This window comes from Lagenorhynchus albirostris, chromosome 21 (assembly GCF_949774975.1).
Source record: "Lagenorhynchus albirostris chromosome 21, mLagAlb1.1, whole genome shotgun sequence".
Classification (NCBI taxonomy): domain Eukaryota; kingdom Metazoa; phylum Chordata; class Mammalia; order Artiodactyla; family Delphinidae; genus Lagenorhynchus; species Lagenorhynchus albirostris.
The window spans coordinates 29,292,472-29,317,717 of record NC_083115.1 but is presented as its reverse complement, the minus strand read 5'-3'; the positions used below and the strand labels follow the sequence as shown (position 1 = coordinate 29,317,717).

At 37.1% G+C, this 25,246-nt stretch overlaps 1 protein-coding gene across 3 annotated transcripts in view; it reads left to right on the top strand.

The window, feature by feature from the left end:
• Nucleotides 1-25,246, top strand: part of GPM6A (glycoprotein M6A) — a 250,738-nt gene that overhangs the window by 122,354 nt on the left and 103,138 nt on the right. Inside the window, exon 1 of one of the 3 annotated variants that reach the window (XM_060136629.1) lies at nt 281-319. The exons of the other annotated variants lie outside the window; for them this stretch is intronic. The gene's annotated coding sequence lies outside the window, so the exon portion shown is untranslated. Of the gene's footprint in view, nt 1-280; nt 320-25,246 lie in introns of those variants that run through there. 3 annotated transcript variants of the gene reach the window in all.

Here is a 25,246-nt window from a genome sequence, read left to right as displayed (position 1 = left end):
CTGTCTTTTCCCGGTCAGTTGTCGTGTCTGTCTATCTCATAATTAACAACACCGTATGATTATATTTATGTCTGCTCATAATTATATACTTTACATTCGACAAGTATACACACACAGGACAAAAGCATATATATCATATTTCTGGGCTGACAGAGTCTTTTCAAAGCTTTTTTTGACTAGGGTTGTTTCTGCCTTGCCAGATGACTTGGGAGCCTAACTCCTCCTTAAACAGATGTGATCCCTGAAGAAGAGACACCACACTTCTCAGTAGTAACTGAGAAGAGAGGCGGCTTCAGCTCATCATCTCTAGATGATGTTGGTCAGTGTAAATACCCTGGGATTTTGGTGCCAGACAGTGGCCTAGGGACTTTACATAAATTAACTCATTGACTCTTCACAGTGACCTTTGGTGGTACTAATATTGAGAAGACTAAAAATCAGATAGGTTAATTAACTGGACCAAAGTCTCATAGTAGCAAGTAGCAGAGCCGGGGTTCCATACAGTCGGACGGTGGCCATGGTCTGACTTTCAACTACACCCTGCGTTGCGCTAGGTGTCAACGTGGCCTGCCTGCCACGCCCCCTTCGTAGTGACTCAGCTCCAGCCACAGACTAACACTGCACTGGTCAGCTGTGCTTGGTAACTCACGGCTGTGTTCTTTATCACCAACTCTGGCTTGTTTGGCCAGATGTGAACAGCTTCACCAAGGGCAGCCAATCCGTAGGTGAGGCAGCAATCTATGACCTGTAAGTCTTGACTCCAAAAAGACGGGCTTGGTCAATGGGACTCCTCTCTTGAGGTTGGGAGAAGATGCTTCTTTGTGTGTTGGGAGGGTCTCTTTATCCCTCCATGTATCTTTCTAGTGACTGTGCTGCCCATCCCCCTGCTAATCTGAGTGAGTCTCAGTTCTTGGCAATCAAAAGACCTCTAAATAAAACAGATGCCCAGATCCTTTCAGGAAGCTGATATGAAGAGACTTAATGTTAAGAACTTTTCCCCAAGTTTAACCTGCTAAGTGAGTGGCAACTGAACCAAATGTACAGTTATTGCATACTTAAATGTCAACTTGACACACTACTCTTGAACACATCCTAGGTGATGCTGAATTTTTCCCTCACCTATATTTTATTTTTATAATTTGAATAATTAATTCACCCTAAAACTTACCGAGTAAGCATTGGTAGTAAAATATTTTGAGAACCATTGCAAGAGAAATGAAAGAACCAGAATGAGTCAAAATGTCTGCTTTATTAATAGAATTAGAATCTTTAATAGTGTGTCATTGAAATCCATAGGCCTGTGACTAGGAAAATAACAACAACATCAAAAACCTTCGAACAGTCATGGAAATGGAAGAAATTAATTAGCGTCCTTTTGCTTTTTGGATGTTAGCTACTTGTGGACTCATGAAAAAGGGAATTTGTCTTGTCTAGACAGTAGCTCCAAGTGGACAAACTTCATCTCAACAAGCATTGTCAGATGTCATCAGCATTTGGACAACAAAGCTAGAAGAAGCTTAGAGATTGAGATTTTATAAAGCACATAGGAAAACTCTGTCCCGTGATTTGACAGCCGTGCTTTCACTAGTGTTTGCTGCACTTTAAGAAATTAACTTCATGTTGTTATCAGATGTTCTAAGACACCTGTCAGCAGGGAAAATTAGGTGTATTTTTCATAAAATTTGGTAAATATTCCCAGAACTTCTGCATTGCCCTGGTTTTTACGACTTCTGTAGTTTAGATTTTTTTTTTGGAATTTCTGAATTTTATTTTATTTATTTTTTTATACAGCAGGTTCTTATTAGTTATTCATTTTATACATACCAGTGTATATATGTCAGTGTAGTTTAGATTTCATGTTTTAGAATATTGTCATCTTATGTTCCATTGGATCTGTTGCTGATTATGTTTTTTAAAACTGTGGGTGCTGTTTGTCTCTGAGACCCACATGCTCAATAACACAAGTTCTACCATCTTGTTAGGATAAAGGATAGATGTCAGGTTTTTTTTTTTACCGTATCATTAGAATGAGTGTATTCACCTTTTAAAGTGAAAGCGCTTAATATAGTTACTTCATTAACTCCTTGAACTGAAACTTCGTCTTAAACATTTAAGGAAACTGAGAAGAACAGTATGGTGGACTGACATACTGATACAGAATGAAGGTAGAGTGATGACTTCAAAATGGTTCTTGGAAATTAATTATTCTTTAATCTCAAAGGCAGTGGTGCGTGTGGGGTTCACAGGATACAGGAGATGACTCCTAGTTTGTCAATTTTGGCCTCCATTTTCCTCTACACACACACTCCTCCCAACCCCCTCCTCCCCATGCAAAATGTTTGACAGTTTTCTTTTTCATACATCGAAGACAGACTGCCTGGCTTATTTTCAGAATCCTTTTGGATAGCATCCATGCTAACAGGTGGCACAGCTGTGGATTAGCTGACATTGTAAAAATAATTCACGTTTTCCCATGTGTTCGCTATTCAAATGGGGACCATTGTCTTAGATATTCTTAATCTGAAAGAAACTTCCTCTTCTGCTCTGAGAAAATAAAGGGAAAGAAAAACAAAAGATAGCTGACTGTTTCTCTCAGCTTGCAAGTGGGAAATTTAACTTTGGTCACAGGTGAAATTCTGTTTTCTGGGGCCCGTTTATAGAGTTCACTGGGGAGTAAGTTACAATGTGAGCAAATCTGAGATCAGAGAAAAAAAAAGAAGGAGGCCTGTTGGGTTTTAAATGATTTGTGTTCCTAAAGTATTAGGACATATCAACCTGCCAGAACATCACTGCTGTGTGTAACCAGAAGAGTTTCCAAAAGAGAGAAAGACATTTTTGGCACATTGTTTAAATCACTTAATGTGTTTGGACCTACATTTCTATCATATGAGAAATAATAATCTTTTAGTACACCTACTTCTACAAAAGAGTGATTTGGTGGAATCAGTCCCTGAGAATGACTTTAGGAACGTAAAACATATTGTTCACATTGCCTCCTGTTATGGAGCATGTGTGCTTTTATTTTGTTCACAAGTAAAGGTGAGAGAATTAAAAATTTTTGCTAATTACCATTTTCCACTAATTAGTAATAGAAATTTCATTGTTTTGGCAAATGTTTTCTCTCTTTCAATGCAATTTATTTTCTGCATTCGAAAGGTCCTTTGAATGAATTAGCTATTTTTTTCTTACTAAAATAGAATGTGGAAGAAAAACTTCATAATTGTTTATATTCCTTTATTGTTACTTGATGAGAAAAAGTTCTAGTAAATTATTCAAATAAAGAAATAGTACATGATCAAATCCCTTTCCCTGAAAACTTAGCCAGTTTTTTCAATTTTGGGGACACCTCTCCACATTTCCTGTATCAGTGGATGTACATTTTCATTGGCAATAATCTATACCATATCAATTTTACACTTCAACTTAGTGACTGAACGTCTGAAACATAGCTAACTGCCTGTACTAACACGATTTATTTTTCATGGAAAAATAGTAAATGTAATAGCAAATATTTAATAATCTAGGCACTGTCCTTAGCATTTCATGTTAAGTGTCTAATGTCAAATATATATGTTAACATTAATTCATAATAAAACTATTGATTATAGTTTTCTTATCAATTTCAAAGGTTCTTTGATTTTCGAGGACACTATCTAGTCAATGGCTATTTAGTTCAAACTTAACTCTACAGGGAACTAGAAGAAAACCTTATACAAATATCCAGAGAACAAAGAGGGTTTTAACTTAATGAAATGAGATGGCTTCATTTCAAAGAAAATAAAATGTGTCTAGTTCGAAAAACCATTCTTTCCCATAATAAAAACATTCAAATACAAATTTTGGAATTTTAGACTGGAAATTTCTTTTTCAGTGCTAGTAAAGAACTGTATATATTTTTGATGAAACACCTTTCAGTATTTTGCTACTAGAATCAGTTTTTAAAAAGATAGGATTGAGCATTGTTTGAGCAATGGAACGCTCAGATATGACATTGAATAAGGTTTGTCCATTAAAACCAACCTTAGGCTTTGAGAAGTTCTGAAGGTCTTAAGCAAAGCCCATATATCATTAAACCCAGATTCACTTAATACTTCAGAAATATTATTATAATTTTGCATCAATTTAAAAAATCTCATCCTTTTACAGTAAAGATGACTTTGAATGCTACTCATACAATAACTGAACTTAAAACATTTTAAATCTCTTCACTCCACCGCCCATAATAGAAAGTGGTAATTAAGCCATAAGATGTGGAATTCAGAAACCATGTACTGGATTCTCTCCATAAACCATAACCGTGTAGAAGACGCAGACATTTTTGTAGTCGACTCTCATACTGAGTGGCCTATTAACTTGTGGGTTTCCAGATCAGGTGACTTTTGCTACAGCTGTCTTTTCCTGTAGCATAACTTGATTTCTGTATAACTTCATCTGCACTATTCAATCCTAGTTTTCTCAAAACCCATTTTTAATTTTTTTTGAGAATTCGTTTTCTCTACCATTATCTCTAGGATTGATGGGTTTATCGTGAGTATTCGATGGAATAGTGAATAGGTGAACGTGCGTATCACAGAATCTCCAGCAGAGTAGGAGTGTAGTCAGTTCAGGTTCATTCTCCATGTCTCTTCCCTCTCATCAAAACACATTGTGACCATTTACACAATAACCAGGCAACTTTCCTTGAGACAGAGAGCCAGAACTGCAAATTAAACAATACTAGATTTAATCACTTGCTTGAATTGTTGTGACAGTCATTTTCTAAATGTTGGTTTAGCATTTAATAAATGACCTCTCATATTATCTTTTTATATAAATGTTATGTCCCTTCTTAGGGGTCTTAGGGGTGTAGTGTAGATTTTACCGTTTGTTCTTGAACCCGGTCTGCAAAGTCTCGTTCATGTCTTGTGATGATGATGATGGAAACTCAGAGGAGAGGAAGAGAAAGAGGAGGGTGAAGAGAAGAAGGAAAAGATGGGGTCAACCATACAGGCTAAAAGGATGAAACACGTTTCCTTCCTAAGTAAAGACAGACCTTACAGAGCAGCTAAACCTAGCTTGGAAGAATGCTGCCATGACTCCATTTTATGCCATTAGATTTGAATTTTTAAAAGTTCTTTTTTCTTCTGACCTGCAGTACATTCCGTAGTTTGACAGCAACCTTCGTGAAAATGAGTAGACTTTCGTTTTATGATGAAAGAACCCACATATTATTCACATTCCAGTTTTAACAATTCAGTGAAATTCATTGAACTGTCAAGTTTAGCGGATGGTTACTGAAACTTTGAAAGTTATGTCTTAGAACTTTTTATAAGATGCTGAGAAAGAAAACGTAACATAATGGTTTATAAATTTGCCGACACTAGGCTCACTGTTCATTGGAGTTGAACAAAGAAAAAAGTGCAAGAGGAAGTGACAGTTTTAAATTACTGAGGACAATTTAATAAGATGAGGTCTTCCTGAGGCTCTATCTAGTTTTCAAGATGATAAATTCAATGATTAACACGTCAGTAAGGAACAGAATTTCTTTTTACCTTCTTTTATGCTTTCCATTCTCATATTCTTATCAGTATGTAGTCTGTACCGGTTGCCCAGCATTGTGGCCGTGAACAAGGCACAGTCTGAAAAAAAGGGCATTTAAGCTCTAGTCAGTGGTATGTGGGGAGGATTTCCATACAATATTTGCATGTTTATGTCTTTCTCCCTGCAGTTTGATGTACTAATTTTTTGGTATATCATCACTGATTTATGCTTGGAATCAACGTATGATACATTATCTGGTGAAATCGAGGGGGAGTTCTTCTTGAACATCTAAAGTTATGTAACGTTTTGTATGCCAGTTATATAGTGAGGTCAAAAAAGTAAAATCTTGGGAGAAGATAAACTTATTTATTTATATGTTCTTTTTATACAGTGATTTGTTGCAACCCTAGATAAAAACTTAGTCATCAAAGAGGTGACAGACACTTACTACTGTTACTGATCTCTGCTCCACAAAAGAGTGAGGGAATCCGCTAATATATGACATATGTGATTCTTTCATAATGATGTTTGGAATATCATCTGTATATCATGTGGATACCACTTTAATATGAATATTAAAAGTATTTTTTTTTTTTTTTTTTGTGGTACGCGGGCCTCTCACTGTTGTGGCCTCTCCCGTTGTGGAGCACAGGCTCCGGACGTGCAGGCTCAGCGGCCATGGCTCAAGGGCCCAGCCGCTCTGCGGCGTGTGGGATCTTCCCGGACCGGGGCACGAACCCGTGTCCCCTGAATCGGGCAGGCGGACTCTCAACCACTGCGCCACCAGGGAAGCCCATATTAAAAGTATTTTTACCCGTTGTTTCTGGTAAAGTTGGAGGAAAGTTTATGTCACATTCACAGAAGGGTCATCATTACAATATCTGGCCTCAACTCTAGTACTTTATTTATTCTTTCAAATTCTGCAATAATGCAAAAGCAACATCATTATAACCTAATGATTCTGAGGTCTCTTCAGGCAGCTGGATTCCCATGCCTCTGTTCCACCAAGCATTGCACAGTTCTTAAAATATTAAAAATAGAGTGTATTTCTTCATCTAATATGCTCAATTAAAAAAAATCAAATCCACCGGCCACTCCATTCCATCTGTGTCAGATTGTGGGCACAGTTCCTCCTGTTCATTGACATATGTTCATTTTGCTTCAGTCTTTAAGTATTAACAGAATTATTTTTAAGTGTCTCCTGGGTGATTTGTGACTTATTTGACTGTATTGTAGATGTGTTAGTTTTGACCATCTCAAATTTCTAATACCAAACAATTTGTTCTACAAAGATGACATTTCAGTATGTCTGTACTGTCAGTGTGGTACTTTTAATGAAAAAATTTAATGAGTTCATAGTTCCTACATAGGAAATAGAGGAATAATATATGCTATGACATGATTAAGATTTGCAAATCATATTTACATGGAGTTTATAGTAAATTTATCGAATATTTTCCCCAGATCATTGTGAGCTCATTAATTTGTTGTGCTATTTTACCTTTTTAGCAAAAATTGGCCAGATGTTTGGAAACTTGATTGATGTATTCGTATGTAATGACAAAGCTAACATTTTTGTCATTTTTGAAGTTGTACGAGTTTGGTACTTTGGTGGCCTGTTCAACAGTACTACTCTCGTGTCTATGATTTACTCTGCCTGCCTCAGAGAAGATGGTGTAGAGAGTGGAATATCTGCTTTGTTTTTCCTTGGATTAAGTAACACTCCAAAGATCGTTTTCCGTACATGTGGCATGACTCAGTGGATTCTCAGCTCCCACAAGCTGAGAATGCCATTCTGTCATGAGTGGTTCTTTTTTTATATCATCTACGATACGTTTACAAGGCTGTTTGTGGTCCTTGAGGTACAAAGAATTATGTACCATTTCAATATTGAATGTAACTCAGACTCAGAGATAATAATAATTTAATTATTATCGCTGGTTATTTTGAAGTTTTATTGTGCAAGAAACAGAAGCCCTCATTGAAAGGGTCTTACAATCTATGTTTTAGAAATGTAATAAAGCAGTCATTTTAAATAATAATTTTTAAAAATTGGGCTTCAGTTGCACAGTAATGCGGGACAGCACTGGTGAACAATGGAGTGCCCTTTAGTTTATGTAGATGCATAATTTTATCTGTTAATTTTTAAGCGTGGGTGTGAGAAAATGTGGGAATGGATGGGAAAGACTTGGGTGCCCCTGATCTTACTATAGGGCGGTCTAAATAGTTTTAGACCAGTTCTGACCCAGAGGTTGGGGAGTCCCATCCCTAAGTTAGATGATTTACATTTAGTACAATAAATATAAAAATCACATTATGAAATTGGATTTATGTATACATGGTTTGCATACATTGATTAAGTAAAGCAATTTATTTCTCAAACCCAGGTTTTGGTACATGTATAATTTTATCTTTGTTATATTTTGAATATTCTTTTTAGCTCTTTATGTTTCCATGTTGTAAAATCTGAAATAAGATCCCTCTTCAATCTCTGTGACAATGTTTAATCATCCACTCCAAATTATAGAGCTACTGGAGTTATTTAATGACTTCCTGACCACGTAGAAATCCATATAGTTTAAAAGAAAATTTTGTACTCTCAGGATTGTATTATTTGAAACAAAAATTGTTTTAATTTCTTTAAAATTTATTATCAAAAATCTGTCCCACTTAAGAGACCATAACAAGTTGAACGAAAAAAGAACTTACCTGGAAAAACATTTGAATCTTATCCTTATGAAAAGGGTTTTGCAGTATGCCTTTTGGCTAAGGGTCGCTCGTGTGTTTTTGAAAATATGTTCTATTTCTAGGGTGACAACTAGACGTCTTTCGGAGGTGTCCGTTGTACCTGTGCCCACTCCGTCTCTCACTACGTTATTAAATTTTTACTTTTGTATATAAAAATGTCAGTATTGTCTCTGTGCCCTATATGCTTTAACTTTGTTGCACGAATATCAGTCTTTATTGTAAGTTGAGTTTCCACAGTTGTTTTCAGTTGATTTTTAGGTTCATGGAATTTTCTAGTAGTTCATGGAGTGACAGGGGAACATCAGCTCAGTGTCTGATGCATTGAAAGAGGTCATTGAATGCTACACTCCAGAAATGACAGTGGTTCAGAGTCAGTCATTAAAGAAATGGGTATATGTTTGCGCCAAAACAGAAATGATGCGTATTTCAGAAGAGGGCTGATGCCTCTGAGAGTCTAGAGAAGAGATCTGGCTGGAGCTTCCGGGAGCTGAGGACAGAAAAGTGTGGGCTTTGCCTAAGGTCTCCAGGGGCCGGCAGTGAGCCTGGTAGAGCTATTTAGAGGGTATGGTTGGGAAAGAATAATGTTGTTTCCCATTTTGCAAAATGAGAAGAAAAAAAAGGATGTTACTGTGTATCCAGCCACTGAAATCTTTGTACTCTTAGATCCTAAGTAGCCTCTGGCAATGATTTCCAATTTGCTTTATTTTCTTTTATGTGAAATACAGCTGAGGCTTTGCCAGACAAAATGTACCAGACAAAAATTGAATACCTCTTTCGGAGCGGTGTAAAAATTGCATTTTACACCTTGGTAAAATTGCTTTCCCGAGGAAACCCATTGATTGTTAATCCATTGTTGATCCTCAAGTTTCCTTCATTCCATAACCAAGAGCTTCTGTCTTGCTAGTTAGATGCAGTGGCACTAAAAGGAAATGTTTATCCACCCCTCTAACTAGATTATAAATGTCACTAATGGAGTTTTATTCACCTTAAAATGGTGAATTGAGCACTATTATAGAACATTTGGTTTAAAGAAAATCTCAATATCAAGTTGAAAAACTGAGCTTCCGTAAAAACTGTTAAATGATACACAGGCAGCCTTTGGGGGAGATAAGGTGATGATTTTGCCTTAATTTATTAGAAATGAATAACTTGTAAGAGAAGAATGATTGTTAACTGTACTTTGCAATGGATGGGCTATTTTTGTGCCTCTGGGATTTATGTGTCTTTGTAAGTTGCACAAGGGTAGCAGTACCAGAGTCTAACAGAGTAGTTCTGCCTTTGGTTTGCTGGATGCGCACCAGTTTTGGGGTGTGTTAAAACACACGTTGCTGCCCCTCCTCCCCTCACCTCAAGTTTCTGATATAGTAAGCCTGCGGTGGGGTCCAAGAGTCTGCATTTCTAATACTTTCCCAAATGATGCTGTAGTGGCTAATCCTGGGACCATGTATAGAGAACCATTGGTCTAGTATATTGCTTCCACTGGGTAAAACTCATGGTGAATTTCCCAACTGAGGTTTATAATTTTTATATATCCAAATAAAGATAGTATGGATTTGAAACCCGAAAGCCTGAGAGGAAAACATAGAAATGGCAGTCATTTAAAATAAGAACCTTCTGGGTAAATAACTCAAACATTTTGCTTTTGAAAATCAAAAGGATTTTTGAAATCTGTGATCATGAGTTCTTGATTACTTCAAAAAGTTTTGTGAAATGTGCAATGGTATAGAGTCCTTCATCTGGATTATTCAGTAGCTGTAGGAGAAAATTACAATCATGGGATGATGGGGGAAATTGACCGAGTTAGAAGACCTACAGTTATGGAAAATGTTAATAATGCGTGCACCAAGAAAACAGTTATCATGTATTCAGTATACATGGGAGCTCAGTTATCTTAGGGGGATCAATTCCATGTCACACCTGACTGCCAAGACCTGTTGCTGGTATTAATACTATTGTTGATATCATTAGCTAATTAACAAATATTATAAATAAAGAAATTTCATGTCAGAGATCATGAAAGATCCCATGAAGACCAGCTCTAAACTAAGTTGAAATAGTTGGTGATCACTCTTGGTAAATAGTTGGTTATGACTAAGATCACAAGGCATCTTTTTACTGGCAAGTTAAATAAAATGGAAGCAAAAACTGTAACTGTCAACATACCAATTATCACCATGTATTATAGAGTTATTTACTTGGTTTTTTTTTTGCATTCTCTTTTTAAATGTACATAAATTATCTTGAGGAAGTGAAATAACTAGCAGTTTTTTACATGTTGCTATGGAATATAATATCAAATTAGCTACTTTTTCTGGAGAACAGAATGCTTAAGAATCTAAGGTAATTGTTTTACTATAAAAAATGAAGACATAAGCTTAACACACACACGAAACATAGCTGAGGACTTTATAGAAATTCTTGAAATTATTGTTTTGGATGAGAACAACTTTCAGGGTGAATTCAGTATGCTCTGGGGAAGGAAGTGCCTATGGGAACTTATTACATGTTCATTAGCTTAAAAATAAACCAGCAAACAGCTTGCATAGATGGAAGAGCTTGAAGACTGTGTCTTCCATCAGTACTACCCCTAGGAATTACACCTCTTCTCTTCCAGAATTCCCAGATGTAAACATCACTGCTGAATTATGATCTGGTTTTGGTAAACACAACCCAAAAGCTTTGTTAATGCAACAGCATGGGGCAAATGACTTATATTCTAGCTTTTACATATTGAAAAACCCTCAACTGCCAGAGGGAAGGTGGTGGAAATAACCAGAACCATTCAGGCGTGGATCCTAACTCTTCCATATACTGACCTTGCTTTTGGTCCTGTAACTTAGCTTCTGATCAACAGACTTAATTTTATCATCCATATGTTGGGATTGATATATCGTTAAATGAGATAATGTTTGTAAATCATCTGAATCATCGGCACTACTTGGTAAATTGTAGAGGATCAAACTGGATTTTTATTCATCTTTTAGAATATTTTACTGTTTTCGTTCCATCATGCTATAGGGTCTCCCTGTCCATGCTAAAAGACATCTCAAATCTGAAAACTTTGTGATTATTCGTAGATAATTATTTTAGTATGACTATGTGCCAGCCACTCTGCTAAGTGTCACTGAACAAGGCTAGATTATGGGGCTTTTTTTTTTTTTTTTTGCGGTACGCGGGCCTCTCACCGCTGCGGCCTCTCCCGTTGCGGAGCACAGGCTCCGGACGCGCAGGCGCAGCGGCCATGGCTCACGGGCCCAGCCGCTCCGCGGCATGTGGGATCCTCCCGGACCGGGGCACGAACCCGTGTCCCCTGCATCGGCAGGCGGACTCTCAACACTGCGCCACCAGGGAAGCCTGCTTATGGAGCTTTTGACGTGGAAGTGGAGGCAGACGATAACTGAAACAGCATCCACACACAGATAGATATGAAAATATCAGGGATATGCTTACGAGAACAACGGAGTGACAGGTTAGAAAGCGACAGGATTGCAATCAAGCTGTTGGCCGTGGCTGCAGCCTCATCTGAAGGCTCAACTTGTTGGAGGACATTTGCTCAATAGCTCATATGCCATCTTGCTGGCAGGCTTCTTACTCCAGGGTTGCCTCGCGACTTGGTAGCTGGCTTCTGAATGTAGAATCTAAGAGATGGGAGGAGAGCACGCCAGGTGAGAGCCACAGAACAACATTTTATCACACAACATTTTATCACTTGTACCATATTCTCTTCATTAGAAGCAAGTCAGTAAATGTAGCCAATAAATGAGTAAATGAGTGAATGAATGAATGTAGCCCTTACTCAAGTGGAAGAGATTTCAGAAAGGCCGAAAGGCGTGAATGCTATGAGGCAGGATCACTGAGTACCATCTAAGAGGCTGCTCCAGAGGTGGTGCCTCAGGTGCAACATGTCCTAAATGAAACGTATCAATTTACTTCTGAATCTACTCTGCATCTTTGTTCTTCACTCCCATCGCTCTGTCACCATTTATATGTGGGGTGTCAGAGCCTGAAAGCTGAGGGGTCATTGCTAACGCCTTCCACATTTTCATCCACATCTAATTGGTTACCATATGCTTTTTACCTCAGAAACATCTTTTAATTCTGGTGTCTCATCTCCATCTGTTCAGTTGTAGCCTTGAGACTTAGTCAGTTCTTGTCTTAAGCTATTGCAATTGTCTTCACTATGCGTCTCTTCATCTAATCTCTACCTGCTTTAGTTATTTTTCTCAAATATATTCACGAATTCTGTGGTTTAAAGGCTTCCATTATTTTCACTCCCTGTATGTAAGATTAAATCCATTATCCTTATGTTGGCATATCAGGCCCTTTACAATATGGGCAAAGTGAACTCTCTAGCCCTATTTTCTGAGATCATCCTTCACACAACGTAGGACTCCTGACTCTCTTAGCATGGTACAGTCTCTTATGATGTGTACTGCCCCATCCTGATTTCCCTTTTTATCCTTTTTCTTACCTGCTAATGTCATTCACCGTTCGAGTCACTCAGCTCATTGAGTTATCCTTCCTAAACTTCCCTTTCAAACAAAATCCAAGAATTATTAATTCTGAATTCAAAGTTCTGAGTACAATGGTATAACAATTGATTGTCAATAAATATAGATTGAATAAACGAGTCCTCCTTCAAGTCATTGTATGTAGGTGTTTCAAAAAGAAAATAGTTGAACTATAGAAGTTCCAAAGAGGTTCCAGGGCTATGATCAAAATAAATGTTTGATTTTAGTTCCTACTGGGGACTTAGAACATGTAAATCTAAAAGAAATTATAATATTTAATATTTGTTAAGATCACACTATTTGCTAGGCACCATTTCCAGTGCTTTATGTTTAATTTACCCAATCCTGTCAACTCTACCAATTAGGTACTTTTTTGATTCTCACTTTATAGATAAGGAAACCAAGGCACAGAGATTTTTTTTTTAACATCTTTATTGGAGTATAATAGCTTTACAATGGTGTGTTAGTTTCTGCTGTATAACAAAGTGAATCAGCTATGCATACACATATATCCCCATATCCCCTCCCTCTTGCGTCTCCCTCCCACCCTCCCTATCCCACCCCTCTAGGTGGTCACAAAGCACAGAGCTGATCTCCCTGTGCTATGCGTCTGCTTCCCACTAGCTGTCTGTTTTACATTTGTTAGTGTATATATGTCCATGCAACTCTCTCGCTTCGTCCCAGCTTACCCTTCCCCCTCCCTGTATCCTCAAGTCCATTCTCTAGTATGTCTGCATCTTTATTCCCGTCTTGCCCCTAGGTTCAGGCACAGAGATTTTTAGTAATTTTCCCAAGGTCACGCAGCTAGTAAGTGGTGAAGCTGGGTCTTAAACTGTGGTGGTCTAGCTCCAAATACTCTTATTCCAGAAAGAAATTGGTTTCCAAAGATACCCACATCGAGAAAACATAAATTGAATAGGGTTAAAAAATAAAAACTGAAAGGGGAAGGCTAATTCTGACAAATGGATGAAAACTGTGAACGAATAGAATCAAGTTTATATTATCATAAAAAGTATTTTCCAACTTTTTTCTCTCTAAACCCCAGAATTTTAGAACATTGGAAGAACTTCAGCATCTTAAAAGAATTTAAGGGAGAAAAGAATTACTGTTACCATACACAGTGGGAAATGACTTTAGTTATCAAGGCATTAGGTGCTATGAGTAAAGAGTGTAAGGAGTTTCTGATGTCAGGATGAATTCATGGATACTTTATAGAACGTGACAGCGCATTCTTAATTGTTGCGAGGTGGGAAAGGTGAGTATTCAAGACGTTTCTAAGAGTTTACCAACAGGGTCCCACCTATCTTAGAAGAAGCACATTCACATTGTATGGAGCCATAGAACACACTGCAGAATGGAAATTAGTAATAGTTTGGGAAGCAGGCTACCCAAAGTCCGTAATATAGTCCATAACAGTGGATTCATCTTTACTAGTTCAAAGAATATATCAGTATGGGTGCGTTTCTAAAATACAGTATTAACTGAAAACCGTATTTAAAGCCAACACAAGTACTGTTTATATGCACATACATTATATTGTTTATACTTGCTTGCTATATTATTTGTTTTGTGTTTGAAATCTCATAATTAAAAAAATTAAAAAGTAAAGACATCAATACAATAAAACGGAAACACTACATATACTTTTACCTTTGATTTCAGTTTTTCCCTTGAAATAGGCATATGTTAAAAATATTTTTTATTAAACATAAATTGTTTATAATTGTATAATTTTTATTAAAACTTAGAAGTTAAATTCCAAGATAGTCTTATATTGTATTTTAAAACACATGAATGAATTAATAAGCACAATGGAGTTGAATACCCCCAATTTTATTAATATTCATCAGTTATCATTATCAACTGCTGTGCACTAAGTAAACTTGGTTGCTATTTTAAAAGCTAATGCCATTTCCAACTTTGTAGACTATTTTTATAAGAAAAGTTGTATTTCCCAAGTACATTAAAGCTAAATGTATTATAACAGCAGTAAAAAGACTGTATGAGATTACCTCTTCTTTTTGGTTATTTTCTTCCTTTAATTATTTCTTAGTCTGATTTTTTATTTTTAAGTGCACTTTTAAGAGTAGACACCAACTATCCTATGTAAAATTCTGGACTAAAAAGAAAATTTTGTACAACCTGTACTCTGAGCTGAATGTTTCCCACAAGTTTGACTTGGCTTTTTATTGCAATTGTAATTCAATGCAAACCCCGAAGAAATAAATGCTATATGTTACTACCAGTAAACACAGGGATTGAAAGTGCACATCTGAGGTTTGAAATCCCAAATGAAAATGAAAAAGACTAAAATGCATTTTTGTAGTAAGATCGAATTATTCATCCAGGGTCAAGGTCATACTTTAAGCAAAACAAATACAATCATTTATTTGTAACATTATTACCTCCCTGAATACATCCTTTTGTGTCTATGCTGATTTTAATGAAGACTTCTTAGGTTGTGTGAAGACTCCTCAGATTATATAATAAGTAAACATGATCACAGGCTCTGGTGTCAAGGCATTAATTTGATTAAAAGATATGCTTCCCGGGCTTCCCTGGTGGCGCAGTGGTTGAGAGTCCGCCTGCCGATGCAGGGGACGCGAGTTCGTGCCCCGGTCCGGGAAGATCCCACATGCCGCGGAGCGGCTGGGCCCGTGAGCCATGGCCGCTGAGCCTGCGCGTCCGGAGCCTGTGCTCCGCAACGGGAGGGGCCACAGCAGTGAGAGGCCCGCGTACCGCAAAAAAAAGAAAAAAAAAAATATGCTTCCCATTAAGATGTTAATATATTAAAACCTTTTCGGAAGGTGTAGAGAACAATATGTTAATATTCAGAGAGGTGGTCAAAACCAGAACCATTTGGAAAGTAATTGTTCTTGTGGAAGTATGTGTGTGTGTGAGAGTATAGTACAAAGGTGCTAAATATTCCGTGTGTTTTAGACTAGCGCTTCCCTTTTAATATAAGCATTCTCTGAGTCACCTATTAGGTAAGAGATAATTGATGCTCCTCTTCTTTAATGGATTAAGATGATTGCAATCAATTCCTGAGTTCAGTTTCACACAAGTAAAATTAGCCTTTTATAAACTAGTTTTTCTTTACATATGAAAGCGTTTATAACAGCACATTCAAGAACTTGACAAATTCATGTGGAGTAATAAAGTTAGCTCCAAATTCTGTGGCTGCCAATGGTTGGATGGGTTGCCTATGGCAAACCATTTAACCGCTGTGACCTTAAATCTCCTATTTGCAATATTAAGGAAATGTGCTAGAATTCCATATCTATGAATATATCCATATCTATGAATTTTAGACATGCTCTTTAAGCCCGGTATTTTCGAAGGTAATATAAGAACATTATTACATTCTTGTCACCTTACTAGACTAGAATATTTTATTTTTTAAAAAATTTTTATTGTAGTATAGTCGCTTTACAATGTTGTGTTAGTTTCTGCTGTACAGCAAAGTGAATCAGTTATATGTATACATATATCCCCTCTTTTCTAGATCTCCTTCCCATTTAGGTCACCACAGAGCATTGAGTAGAGTTCCATGTTCTGTACAGTAGGTTCTCATTAGTTATGTATTTTATGCATAGTAGTGTATATATGTCAGTCCCAGTCCCCCAATTCATCCCACCCCCGCTTCCCTCCTTGGCAACCGTAAGTTTGTTCTCTACATCGGTGTCTCTATTTCTGCTTTGCAAATAAGTTCATCTGTACCATTTTTCTAGATTCCACATATAAGCGATATTATACGATATTTGGTTTTCTCTTTCTGACTTACTTCACTCTGTATGACAGTCTTAGGTGTGTCCATTCCTCTGCAAATGGCACTATTTTGTTCCTTTTCTATGGCTGAGTAATATTCCATTGTATGTATGTACTACATCTTCTTTATCCATTCACCTGTCGATGGACACTTAGGTTCCTTCCATGTCCTGGCTATTGTCAGTAGTGCTGCATTGAACATTGAGGTGCATGTATCTTTTTGAATTATGGTTTTCTCCAGGTATATGCCCAGAAGTGGGATTGCTGGATCATACGGTAGTTCTATTTTTAGTTTTTTGAGGACCCGCCATACTGTTCTCATAGTGACTGTACCAATTTACATTCCCACTAAAATATATATATGTTTTCTATTCATACATTGTATTTATCTTTACTTATTTCTTATAAAATAAGCTCATTTGTCATCTGATGTTATATACAGAAGAAACTCATCAGAGTGTCAGTATTCTGTTAGCTAATAGATAGAGCCTACACATAGAATAATTATATTAAAGTGGAATTTCTAGTCCAAAACACACAGAAGTATTTACCAGAAAATAGGAACATTCACAATTTAATAATTTATTCTCTCTTCCTTTTTCTTTCTCTCTCTCAGACACAGATACAGACAGACACACACACAAACACACACATAACAAAAGCAAATTATTATAAATATAAGAAAGAAATTGTCAGGTGAAGGCAGAAGATTTTATATGTTTTATATCTAAAGGATTAGTGTAAACATTTCTTTCAATCCAGGTTTGGTATTTATGCTGGCCTTCTTTTCTTCTACAAGAAGGAACAATACGTCTTTTTTTCCAATTAATAAGTGACTTCACTGTGTTGCAAAGTCCTTAAGTCTTTAGCATTTGTTGTTCTTGCCTTTGAACTAAAGACTTCCTTAAACAATAGTTAACAGGATTATAACAACTTAACCCAGGCCTTCATAAGTTTTCATTTTATGATACAGAATTGAGACAATTTTGCTATTCGGTGATTTCCTATTTGTCGAATATGGTGTCTTTACACCAGGGATTAGTAAATGCCAAAAGGCACTTACTTTTGTAGTAAAAGAGAAGCTAAATATATATTGACTTCAGGCATTTTTTTTATAGAAAAGGAACTCTTAAAGGAAATAACCAAGGCAAAGGATTAAAAGCATCGTATTTGTGATGCTTAAAGCATTCTGATTATTTTTAAAAATGATGATGGTCTTATTGCAGACATCTCTATAGTTCAGACTCAGGAAATAAATCTTATTTATTTATTTCCTGAGTTCGTCCCTTTATTTTGCTGGTGAATTTGTTGACAGATAGTAATTAGGTCACTGTATTGAAATGTCCATTGTAAGCTCAGAATTCTCTGTGTTGGTTGGCGTGACAACCATAGCGGTCAATTAAACATGCTCAGAAACTGAGAAACTGTGCTGCTCAGGTTAACTGGATGGGGAATAAGAGCACCGTCCAGAGGAAGGCAAAATGGACAGAGACTTCTAAGAACTGCCTTGGATGTGCTATCCCATATTTATTTGTGTGGTATTGATAAGATAAACTGCTAATATGTACAAAAAGCTAGATGTTTAAAAATTCATTTAGATTACCAAATATAGTTTTGATTTTATATGGATTTTTCAAAGGTTGAAATAGCCTTAAACTATGAAGCCCTCTTTTAGAGAAAATGCTTAGTATTCTTTGTAACAAATATAATTGCTATAAATGATCATTTCTATCCAGCTAGTTCCCTTTTAAGTCGTTCCGTGAAGTGCATGGCAGATGACATACACAGATGGTGTAGATTGGCACTGCCTTTGCTGGCCAGTATAGCCATAGCCAGATTTAGGGACCAGGGAGATGGTGAAAGGATAAATCATTAACGACAGAGACAGAGCGTTGGACAAAGACGGGATGGTACGGTTCACTATCTTTTTCTTTTCTTTTTCTTTTTCTATTTTTCAGCTCCACCCCTTTGGCTGGTACATAGCTATTAACCTAAGACAAATTTGGAGGTAGTCAGTGAAAGCAAGTTATGCTTTACAGGACATTTCATAGTTTTTGCCATATATTTTATTTCTAATACAGACAACATTTGGGGGTTAGGAGAAGGGATTGACTGTCTAGCAAGATTTTTTTAAAGTTAGTTTGTTCTGATCTGGCTAATAAAATTAAAAAGACAAGATAAAATGGACATCAGAGCTTTGAACTGTTTCTGTAACTCAGTTTAAGCAGTTGATATCTTAGGTAAGGAAGGTGGCATATTTTAATTCGATTCTTTTTTATTAGTATGCCCGTATGAAAATTCAAGTACGGATGTTTTAATTAATCAATGAAAAAATATGAATATCAACTATAAAAATAAGTACTTTTACATAGGCTAAGATCATTCCAAAAATCCATTGTCAAAATCAATTTAAAAAGTCAGTATCCATTATAACACTTTTGAGAGGATGAGATATTACAGATCGTCTTCACTGTACAAAAGGAAATGAACTGTATAGGATTAAGGAGCTAACTAGTGATAGAACTGAAAGCCCTGCTGGCCTCATTCAAATGCAGGCTCTTTTCTTTTTTTTTTTTTTGCGGTACGCGAGCCTCTCACTGTTGTGGCTTTTCCCGTTGCGGAGCACAGGCTCCGGACGCGCAGGCTCAGCGGCCATGGCTCAGGGGCCCAGCTGCTCCGCCGCATGTGGGATCTTCCCGGACCGGGGCACGAACCCGTGTCCCCTGCATCGGCAGGCGGACTCTCAACCACTGCGCCACCAGGGAATCCCAGGCTCTTTTCATAGCACCGTGATGCCTGCTAATCTCCCTCCCCATCCATGTTGTGGTCAAACATAACTTCCCGGAGACATGAGATGTCCATTGAGTGCAAGTGAAACCAACACTGTTTTATTTTGAAATTCCTTTTCTTTCTTTGTCATGTTCTTTTTCTGGAGCTGTGAGCTCTAACTGATTACTTTATGTGTTCGTTTTTGCTTCTTTTTAATTTTGAGAGAGGCATATTAATATTTTCACTATATCTAAATGTCTGATTTGCTCATGAAGAATTATTGAAGGATGGACAGGGGTAAATATTATCTATCATTGACTGGTATTTAAATATTAACTCTGAAAAACAAAATCAACCTTTGAAATTACCCTGATAGACACACACTTCTGTAAAATTTTCATTGTCTGCTATGCAAATGATTAATAATAAAATGTAGCTTCAGTTTGTTTTAGAACTGTCACTCATTAAATTTTCCAGATTTGAGGACAAATGTTTTGTCTTTCTTGTATTATCCTCATGAGGTTTTGGTTAAAGCTTTCAAGTGTTGGGACTAAAAAATGTTACATTTAAAAAAAAAAAACAACAGTGATCTGTATATTTCTATTTTACATTTGTTATTTCTGTAAACAAATATGAACTGAATATATCTTAACCAAATTCAAGATATTTCTTTGAGAAAAAAATTGGCCATTTTCCTTGATTTCAGGATTGAAAATACGCGTCTCTTGCCTCCCTTTCCTTTTGTTTCTGACCTATCAGTTGAAAATCTTTGTTTTCATTCTCCTTTGTTTCCTCTTTTCAGTCTGTGCGCAGACCTTTCTCATCTTCCTTCCTTTTTAAAGTCTCTTCCCCGCCTTGTCCTTCCCTTTCAGATCCATCCCCACTCTCCCCCCTTCCCATTGCTTTGACTAGATCAGCACACTTTAATGAGCATCTTCGGAAGGGTGGAGGAGGTGGGTGAGATGGAAAAGCGATGAGCAGGAAAGTAAAAGCTGAAGTGAAAGATGAGAAGAGTGTGGATTTTATAAAATGGGGGGAAAAGATAAAACAGTGGACAGGAGTGTTATCAGCAAGTTAAAACTTCACAGCGTGTATTTCTGTTTTTTCATCCCTTATTGGTTGGATTCTTTCATTCATTGATTCATCACTTAATAAACGTATAATGAGCACCTACTTTTTGCCAGCTCTAATTGAATCGTTTGGGATGTAGGAGTTAAAACACACACACACAGACACAGACACACACACACAAGACACAAAGTCCTCGTCTTCCCGGAGCCTGTGTTCCAGTGGATAAAAACTGAGCTTAGAAAATGGTGCTTTATGTTGTTAATGAGTATCCTTCTTTCAGAAGTGAGAGCAAAAGGAAAAGATTTTTTGCAGAAAATTGTCTTTCATAGATTAAATTTGTTGGTGCACAGTGATGTCCAGTAAGCAGTTCGATGCATGAGTTCAGGATTTGGGAGAAAAACCTGCATTGAAAGTCTGCGCCTGTAAGTTATCAACAAGTATGTGATCCTTGATGACAGCAGTATTGATTAAATCAACCTAAAGGTGTTTGTAGACCTAGAAGGGACCGGAATAGAGACTCAAAGAAAACGTTGTAGAAAGAAGCTGAGAATAGGAAAGAGAATGTTAAGTTGCGCAAAAGCATGTGTTGGGTCCTTGAAGAAAGCCAAAGACAGGTCACGAAGAAGTGGCCAGCAGTATCCGATGCTTGTGAAGACCGATAAGATAAGGTCAACAGTAACTGTGTTGACCTTAGTACAGTGTCAGTCAAACCTTTGAGTGAACCTTTACTGCTCTATTTCTCTGTAGCTCATACCGTGTTAACTATATTAAGGTGTATTTTATTTATTTTATTTTTTAAATAAATTTATTTGTTTATTTTTGGCTGCATTGGGTCTTCGTTGCTGTGCACGGGCTTTCTCTAGCTGCGGCGAGCAGGGGCTACTCTTCGTTGCGGTGCGCGGACTTCTCATCGTGGTGGCTTCTCTTGTTGCGGAGCACAGGCTCTAGGTGCGTGGGCTTCAGTAGTTGTGGCACACGGGCTCAGTAGTTGCGGCACACGGGCTTAGTTGCTCCGAGGCATGTGGGATCTTCCCGGACCAGGGATCGAACCCGTGTCTCCTGCACTGGCAGGTGGATTCTTAACCACTGCGTCACCATGGAAGTACTTAAGATATATTTTAATACCTAGTATGTCACATCTTATGAGAAGGATGATTTTTTTTCCTGTGTTGTTTTATCTTTCACATGATAGGGATGTGAATGTGCATTTACGTGAAGAGCAAAGAATCTCTTTGCAAAGAGGGAGAAAGAGAAAATAAAAGAAAACAAAAGAGGGCGGTCAGTTGTGAGAGGTGCTGAAATCCAGAATGTAGCTGGAAAGGTTAATAAACACTCTGAAAGATGACCACAGATTTTTTTTTCCCATCCCTATTTAAAGAATAAAGTTTAGTTTTGTTTCTTAACACAAAGACGGAAGATGTATCTGTCTCGTATTTTGTGTGTTACACATTTCTGATGGAAAAGCACAGTTGTGGTGAAATTAGTTTGAGGTTGTGGTGAAATGAGTCTGGAATTGTGCAGGATGGATGGATTGGAGGATAAGAGGCTATAGCTTGGTGGTCATAGAGGCTAGACTAAGATAAAGGCTATAAACATTGGAAGGATTCAATTGAATTGATTCCAGGGAACAATGTGAGGGAAAATTGATGAGATACCTCGTGTCTCTAGGCCAAAAGCAATACCTAGCACATTATCTATTAAATAATTATCTTAATAATTGTAGTCTAACAGTGTCTGACAGATGTCACTGTATTTTCAGTTGAAAATTTTAAATATCCAGTGGTATCCTGTGAGTATCCTGTAGGTGCCTTGGGTCACAGGCTGGAATCCATAGGTTGATGCTCCGCTTTCTCCTATCTTGTTCTTCTTGTTGTGTTGGAATATATACTGCACTGTACCATAATTGCTTACGTGATTTTTCCATCCTCCTTGCCGGACTGCAAACTACACGAGGAGAGGACCACGTTTATCTTGTTCATAGTTGAATCCTTCCCAACCAGCACTGGCTTGTGGTGGGTCTTAAATAAATAGTTGTTGAATTAATCCAAATTATGAGTGGGTTAATTATATACAATGCTAATTTGACTGCGTGTATTTTTCAAACTCAAGTTAGTTTCTGGCATATTTCTTTTAGTGGAGTCATCTTAACAGTCTATGTGAAATCTGTTAACGATATCTGAGTAGACTGAATGCGAGTGCCAAAAAAAAGAAATACTTCTTTGGTTCTGCATAAGAGAAGGTGAATTAAATGAATTAGATGTACCAGTTTGGGCACACTTTTAAGGGAATTGTGGTAGACATGAGAATGAGAACGCTAACCATCGTTAGAAGTCACAGAATGCACCTAACTCACTCAACTCTTCACACAGCTGTAGGAAGCACAATGCGTAACAAACCGTCCACCGAGTTACTGGTTTAAGACAATATGGATTTCTTTTCTTTCTCACAGTTGTATGGGGTGTTTGATTTATTCTGCTGCTTCGTGTGGTACTGGCTACAAGACACTGGGACATTTGCAGTCACCTGGGGTTTGATGGAGCAGGAATGTCCCAGAGCGTTCAGTAGATGTTGGCTGTGGGTCACAAGCTTAGCTGAGACTCTGCGCCACTACCCCCACGTGTGTCCTCTGCATGTGGCTTGGACGTCTCACAGCATGGAGCCTGGATCCTGAGAGGGAGCATCCCCAGAGCAAGCGCTCTTAGACATCCAGGCAATAGTAGCAAGGATTCTCAGGATCTAGCCTCAGAAATCTGAGAACTTCTCCTCTGCCACATTGTATTTGGAAAGGCAAGTTGCTAAAGCTTACCCAGATGGGAGGGGAGGGGAATTAGATCCTTCTTTTCAATGTAAGAGGCAGCATGCATAAAAAGAGAGGGAATGAGTCAAGAGTGGCCATCATTGACCATCTACTACGTGTAGTGCTATTATCTTTCTTATTTTAGAAATGAGGAGATGAATTCATGGAGAGCTTGGTAACTGAGATTCATAGCTGATAAATGCAACATCCAGGACTCAAACTCTGGACTTCGCTCCCAGAGTCTCTGCTCTTAATCACAACCTGTTACTGCCTCACCTCTAGCAATATTGTTCATTCATATATGATTACGCACACACACACACACACACACACAACCTGTTACTTCCTCACCTCTAGCAATATTGTTCATTCTCATACATTATTACACACACACACACACACACACACACACACACACACACATACATTCAGTATATTTAGAGGTCATGGTGGTAATGATAATGGCTATAGTCATATAATTCTTTGTTTTTGCATAGTTTATTAGGGTTCACATTGATTATTTTATTTATTCATAGAATGCATTTTTTGTTCAGTAGTTTAATTTTGACATAATTTTAAATTTACAAAAGCATTGCAGAGAGAGTGCAGAAAGTTCCAGTGTAACTTCACCCAGCTTCCCTGAATGCTTACATAGCCATGGCACATTTATCAAAACTTAGAAATTCTAACATTGATACAACACTATCCAACTACAGACTTTATTTGGATTTTCAAGTGTTATTGACAATTGTCATTTAATGTTCTAGGATCCAATCCATCGTACTAAATTGCATTTAGTACTATCTCCTTAGGTTCGTCCAATGGGTGAATGTTTCTCCATCTTGCCTTGTTTTATGTGACCTTGACGTTTTTGAACAGTACTGGTCAAGTACTTTGAAAGTTTTCTCTCATTTTGTGTTTGCCTGATGTTTTAAGATTGGCCTGGGTGATGGATTTTGAGGAATAAAACCAAAGAGATGGTATTCTTGGTATACCAAGTGGTATCACTGGTCACTTGGTTAAGGTACTGCACTGTCTACCACTTCTCTTTCACACTGTTTTTGTTGGAAGTGAGTCATCGAGTCCATCCTATCCTTAAGGAGCTTCACTTAGCCTCCTCCTCCTGGAAGAAGTGCTGTCAAAAAATGTGTGAACATGTTAAAACCACCGACCAACATTACTAAATATTTCAGAGTGGACCTGTGAGGCTATGCAAATTTGTTTCTACTCAGAATGAATTTGAACCTCTCCAGATCGATCCTGATTTTTCTCCTCAAATTTGAACTTTTAGTCACAAAATTCATTTTTATAATTATTTAATATTTTTGTCTGTACATCTTATGGTATAATGTGACAAAATGCGGGACCGTAATATAGTGCAAATAATTCTTATCAATGTACGTAATTCCTAATATAATCTACTTACCAGTTAAAATATAAAACATATTCAAAATATATAGTTCACAAAATTTTATCCATATCCACATATTTTGTTTACTAGCTCTGCCTTAACGATCAAAATAGGCATTCATCTTATGTAATTATATCAAAGCATATAATCTGGTACAAATAAATCTTAGACCTTAGTGTTGTGCTTTAATAGATTGTTTTAAGCCATTAATTAAGTTTTCTTTCTGTATTATTAAATTTGGTCTTTTACAAATATCAAATTTCTGAAAGAATTTATGGAATATTGAAATCAGCAAGCATTTTTAAATTTTTGATGAAAACAGAGAAATGTACACTTACCATGAATAATTCATAATTGTTCAATTCCTTTATCAACTCTTAAAAATTTTTTTTCACCAGTGAAATTGATACTACTTAATCTAAAGCAAATTCTACTTTGAGTAAGGTTTCTTATGCAGGTAAAAATGGGGATGTCAAGGCAGTGCCTAATTATTTTATAATTTGTTTTTCTGTTTTACGTTACTTTTATAGCAAAGGAAGGAAACAGAAGTATTACTTTCTAAGGAGGCAAAGTTAATTCAAAGCAATTTTCATTTTAATAAGTAAAAAGGGCACAATCAAGTTTAATAAACTTCTTAAAATAGGAAAATAT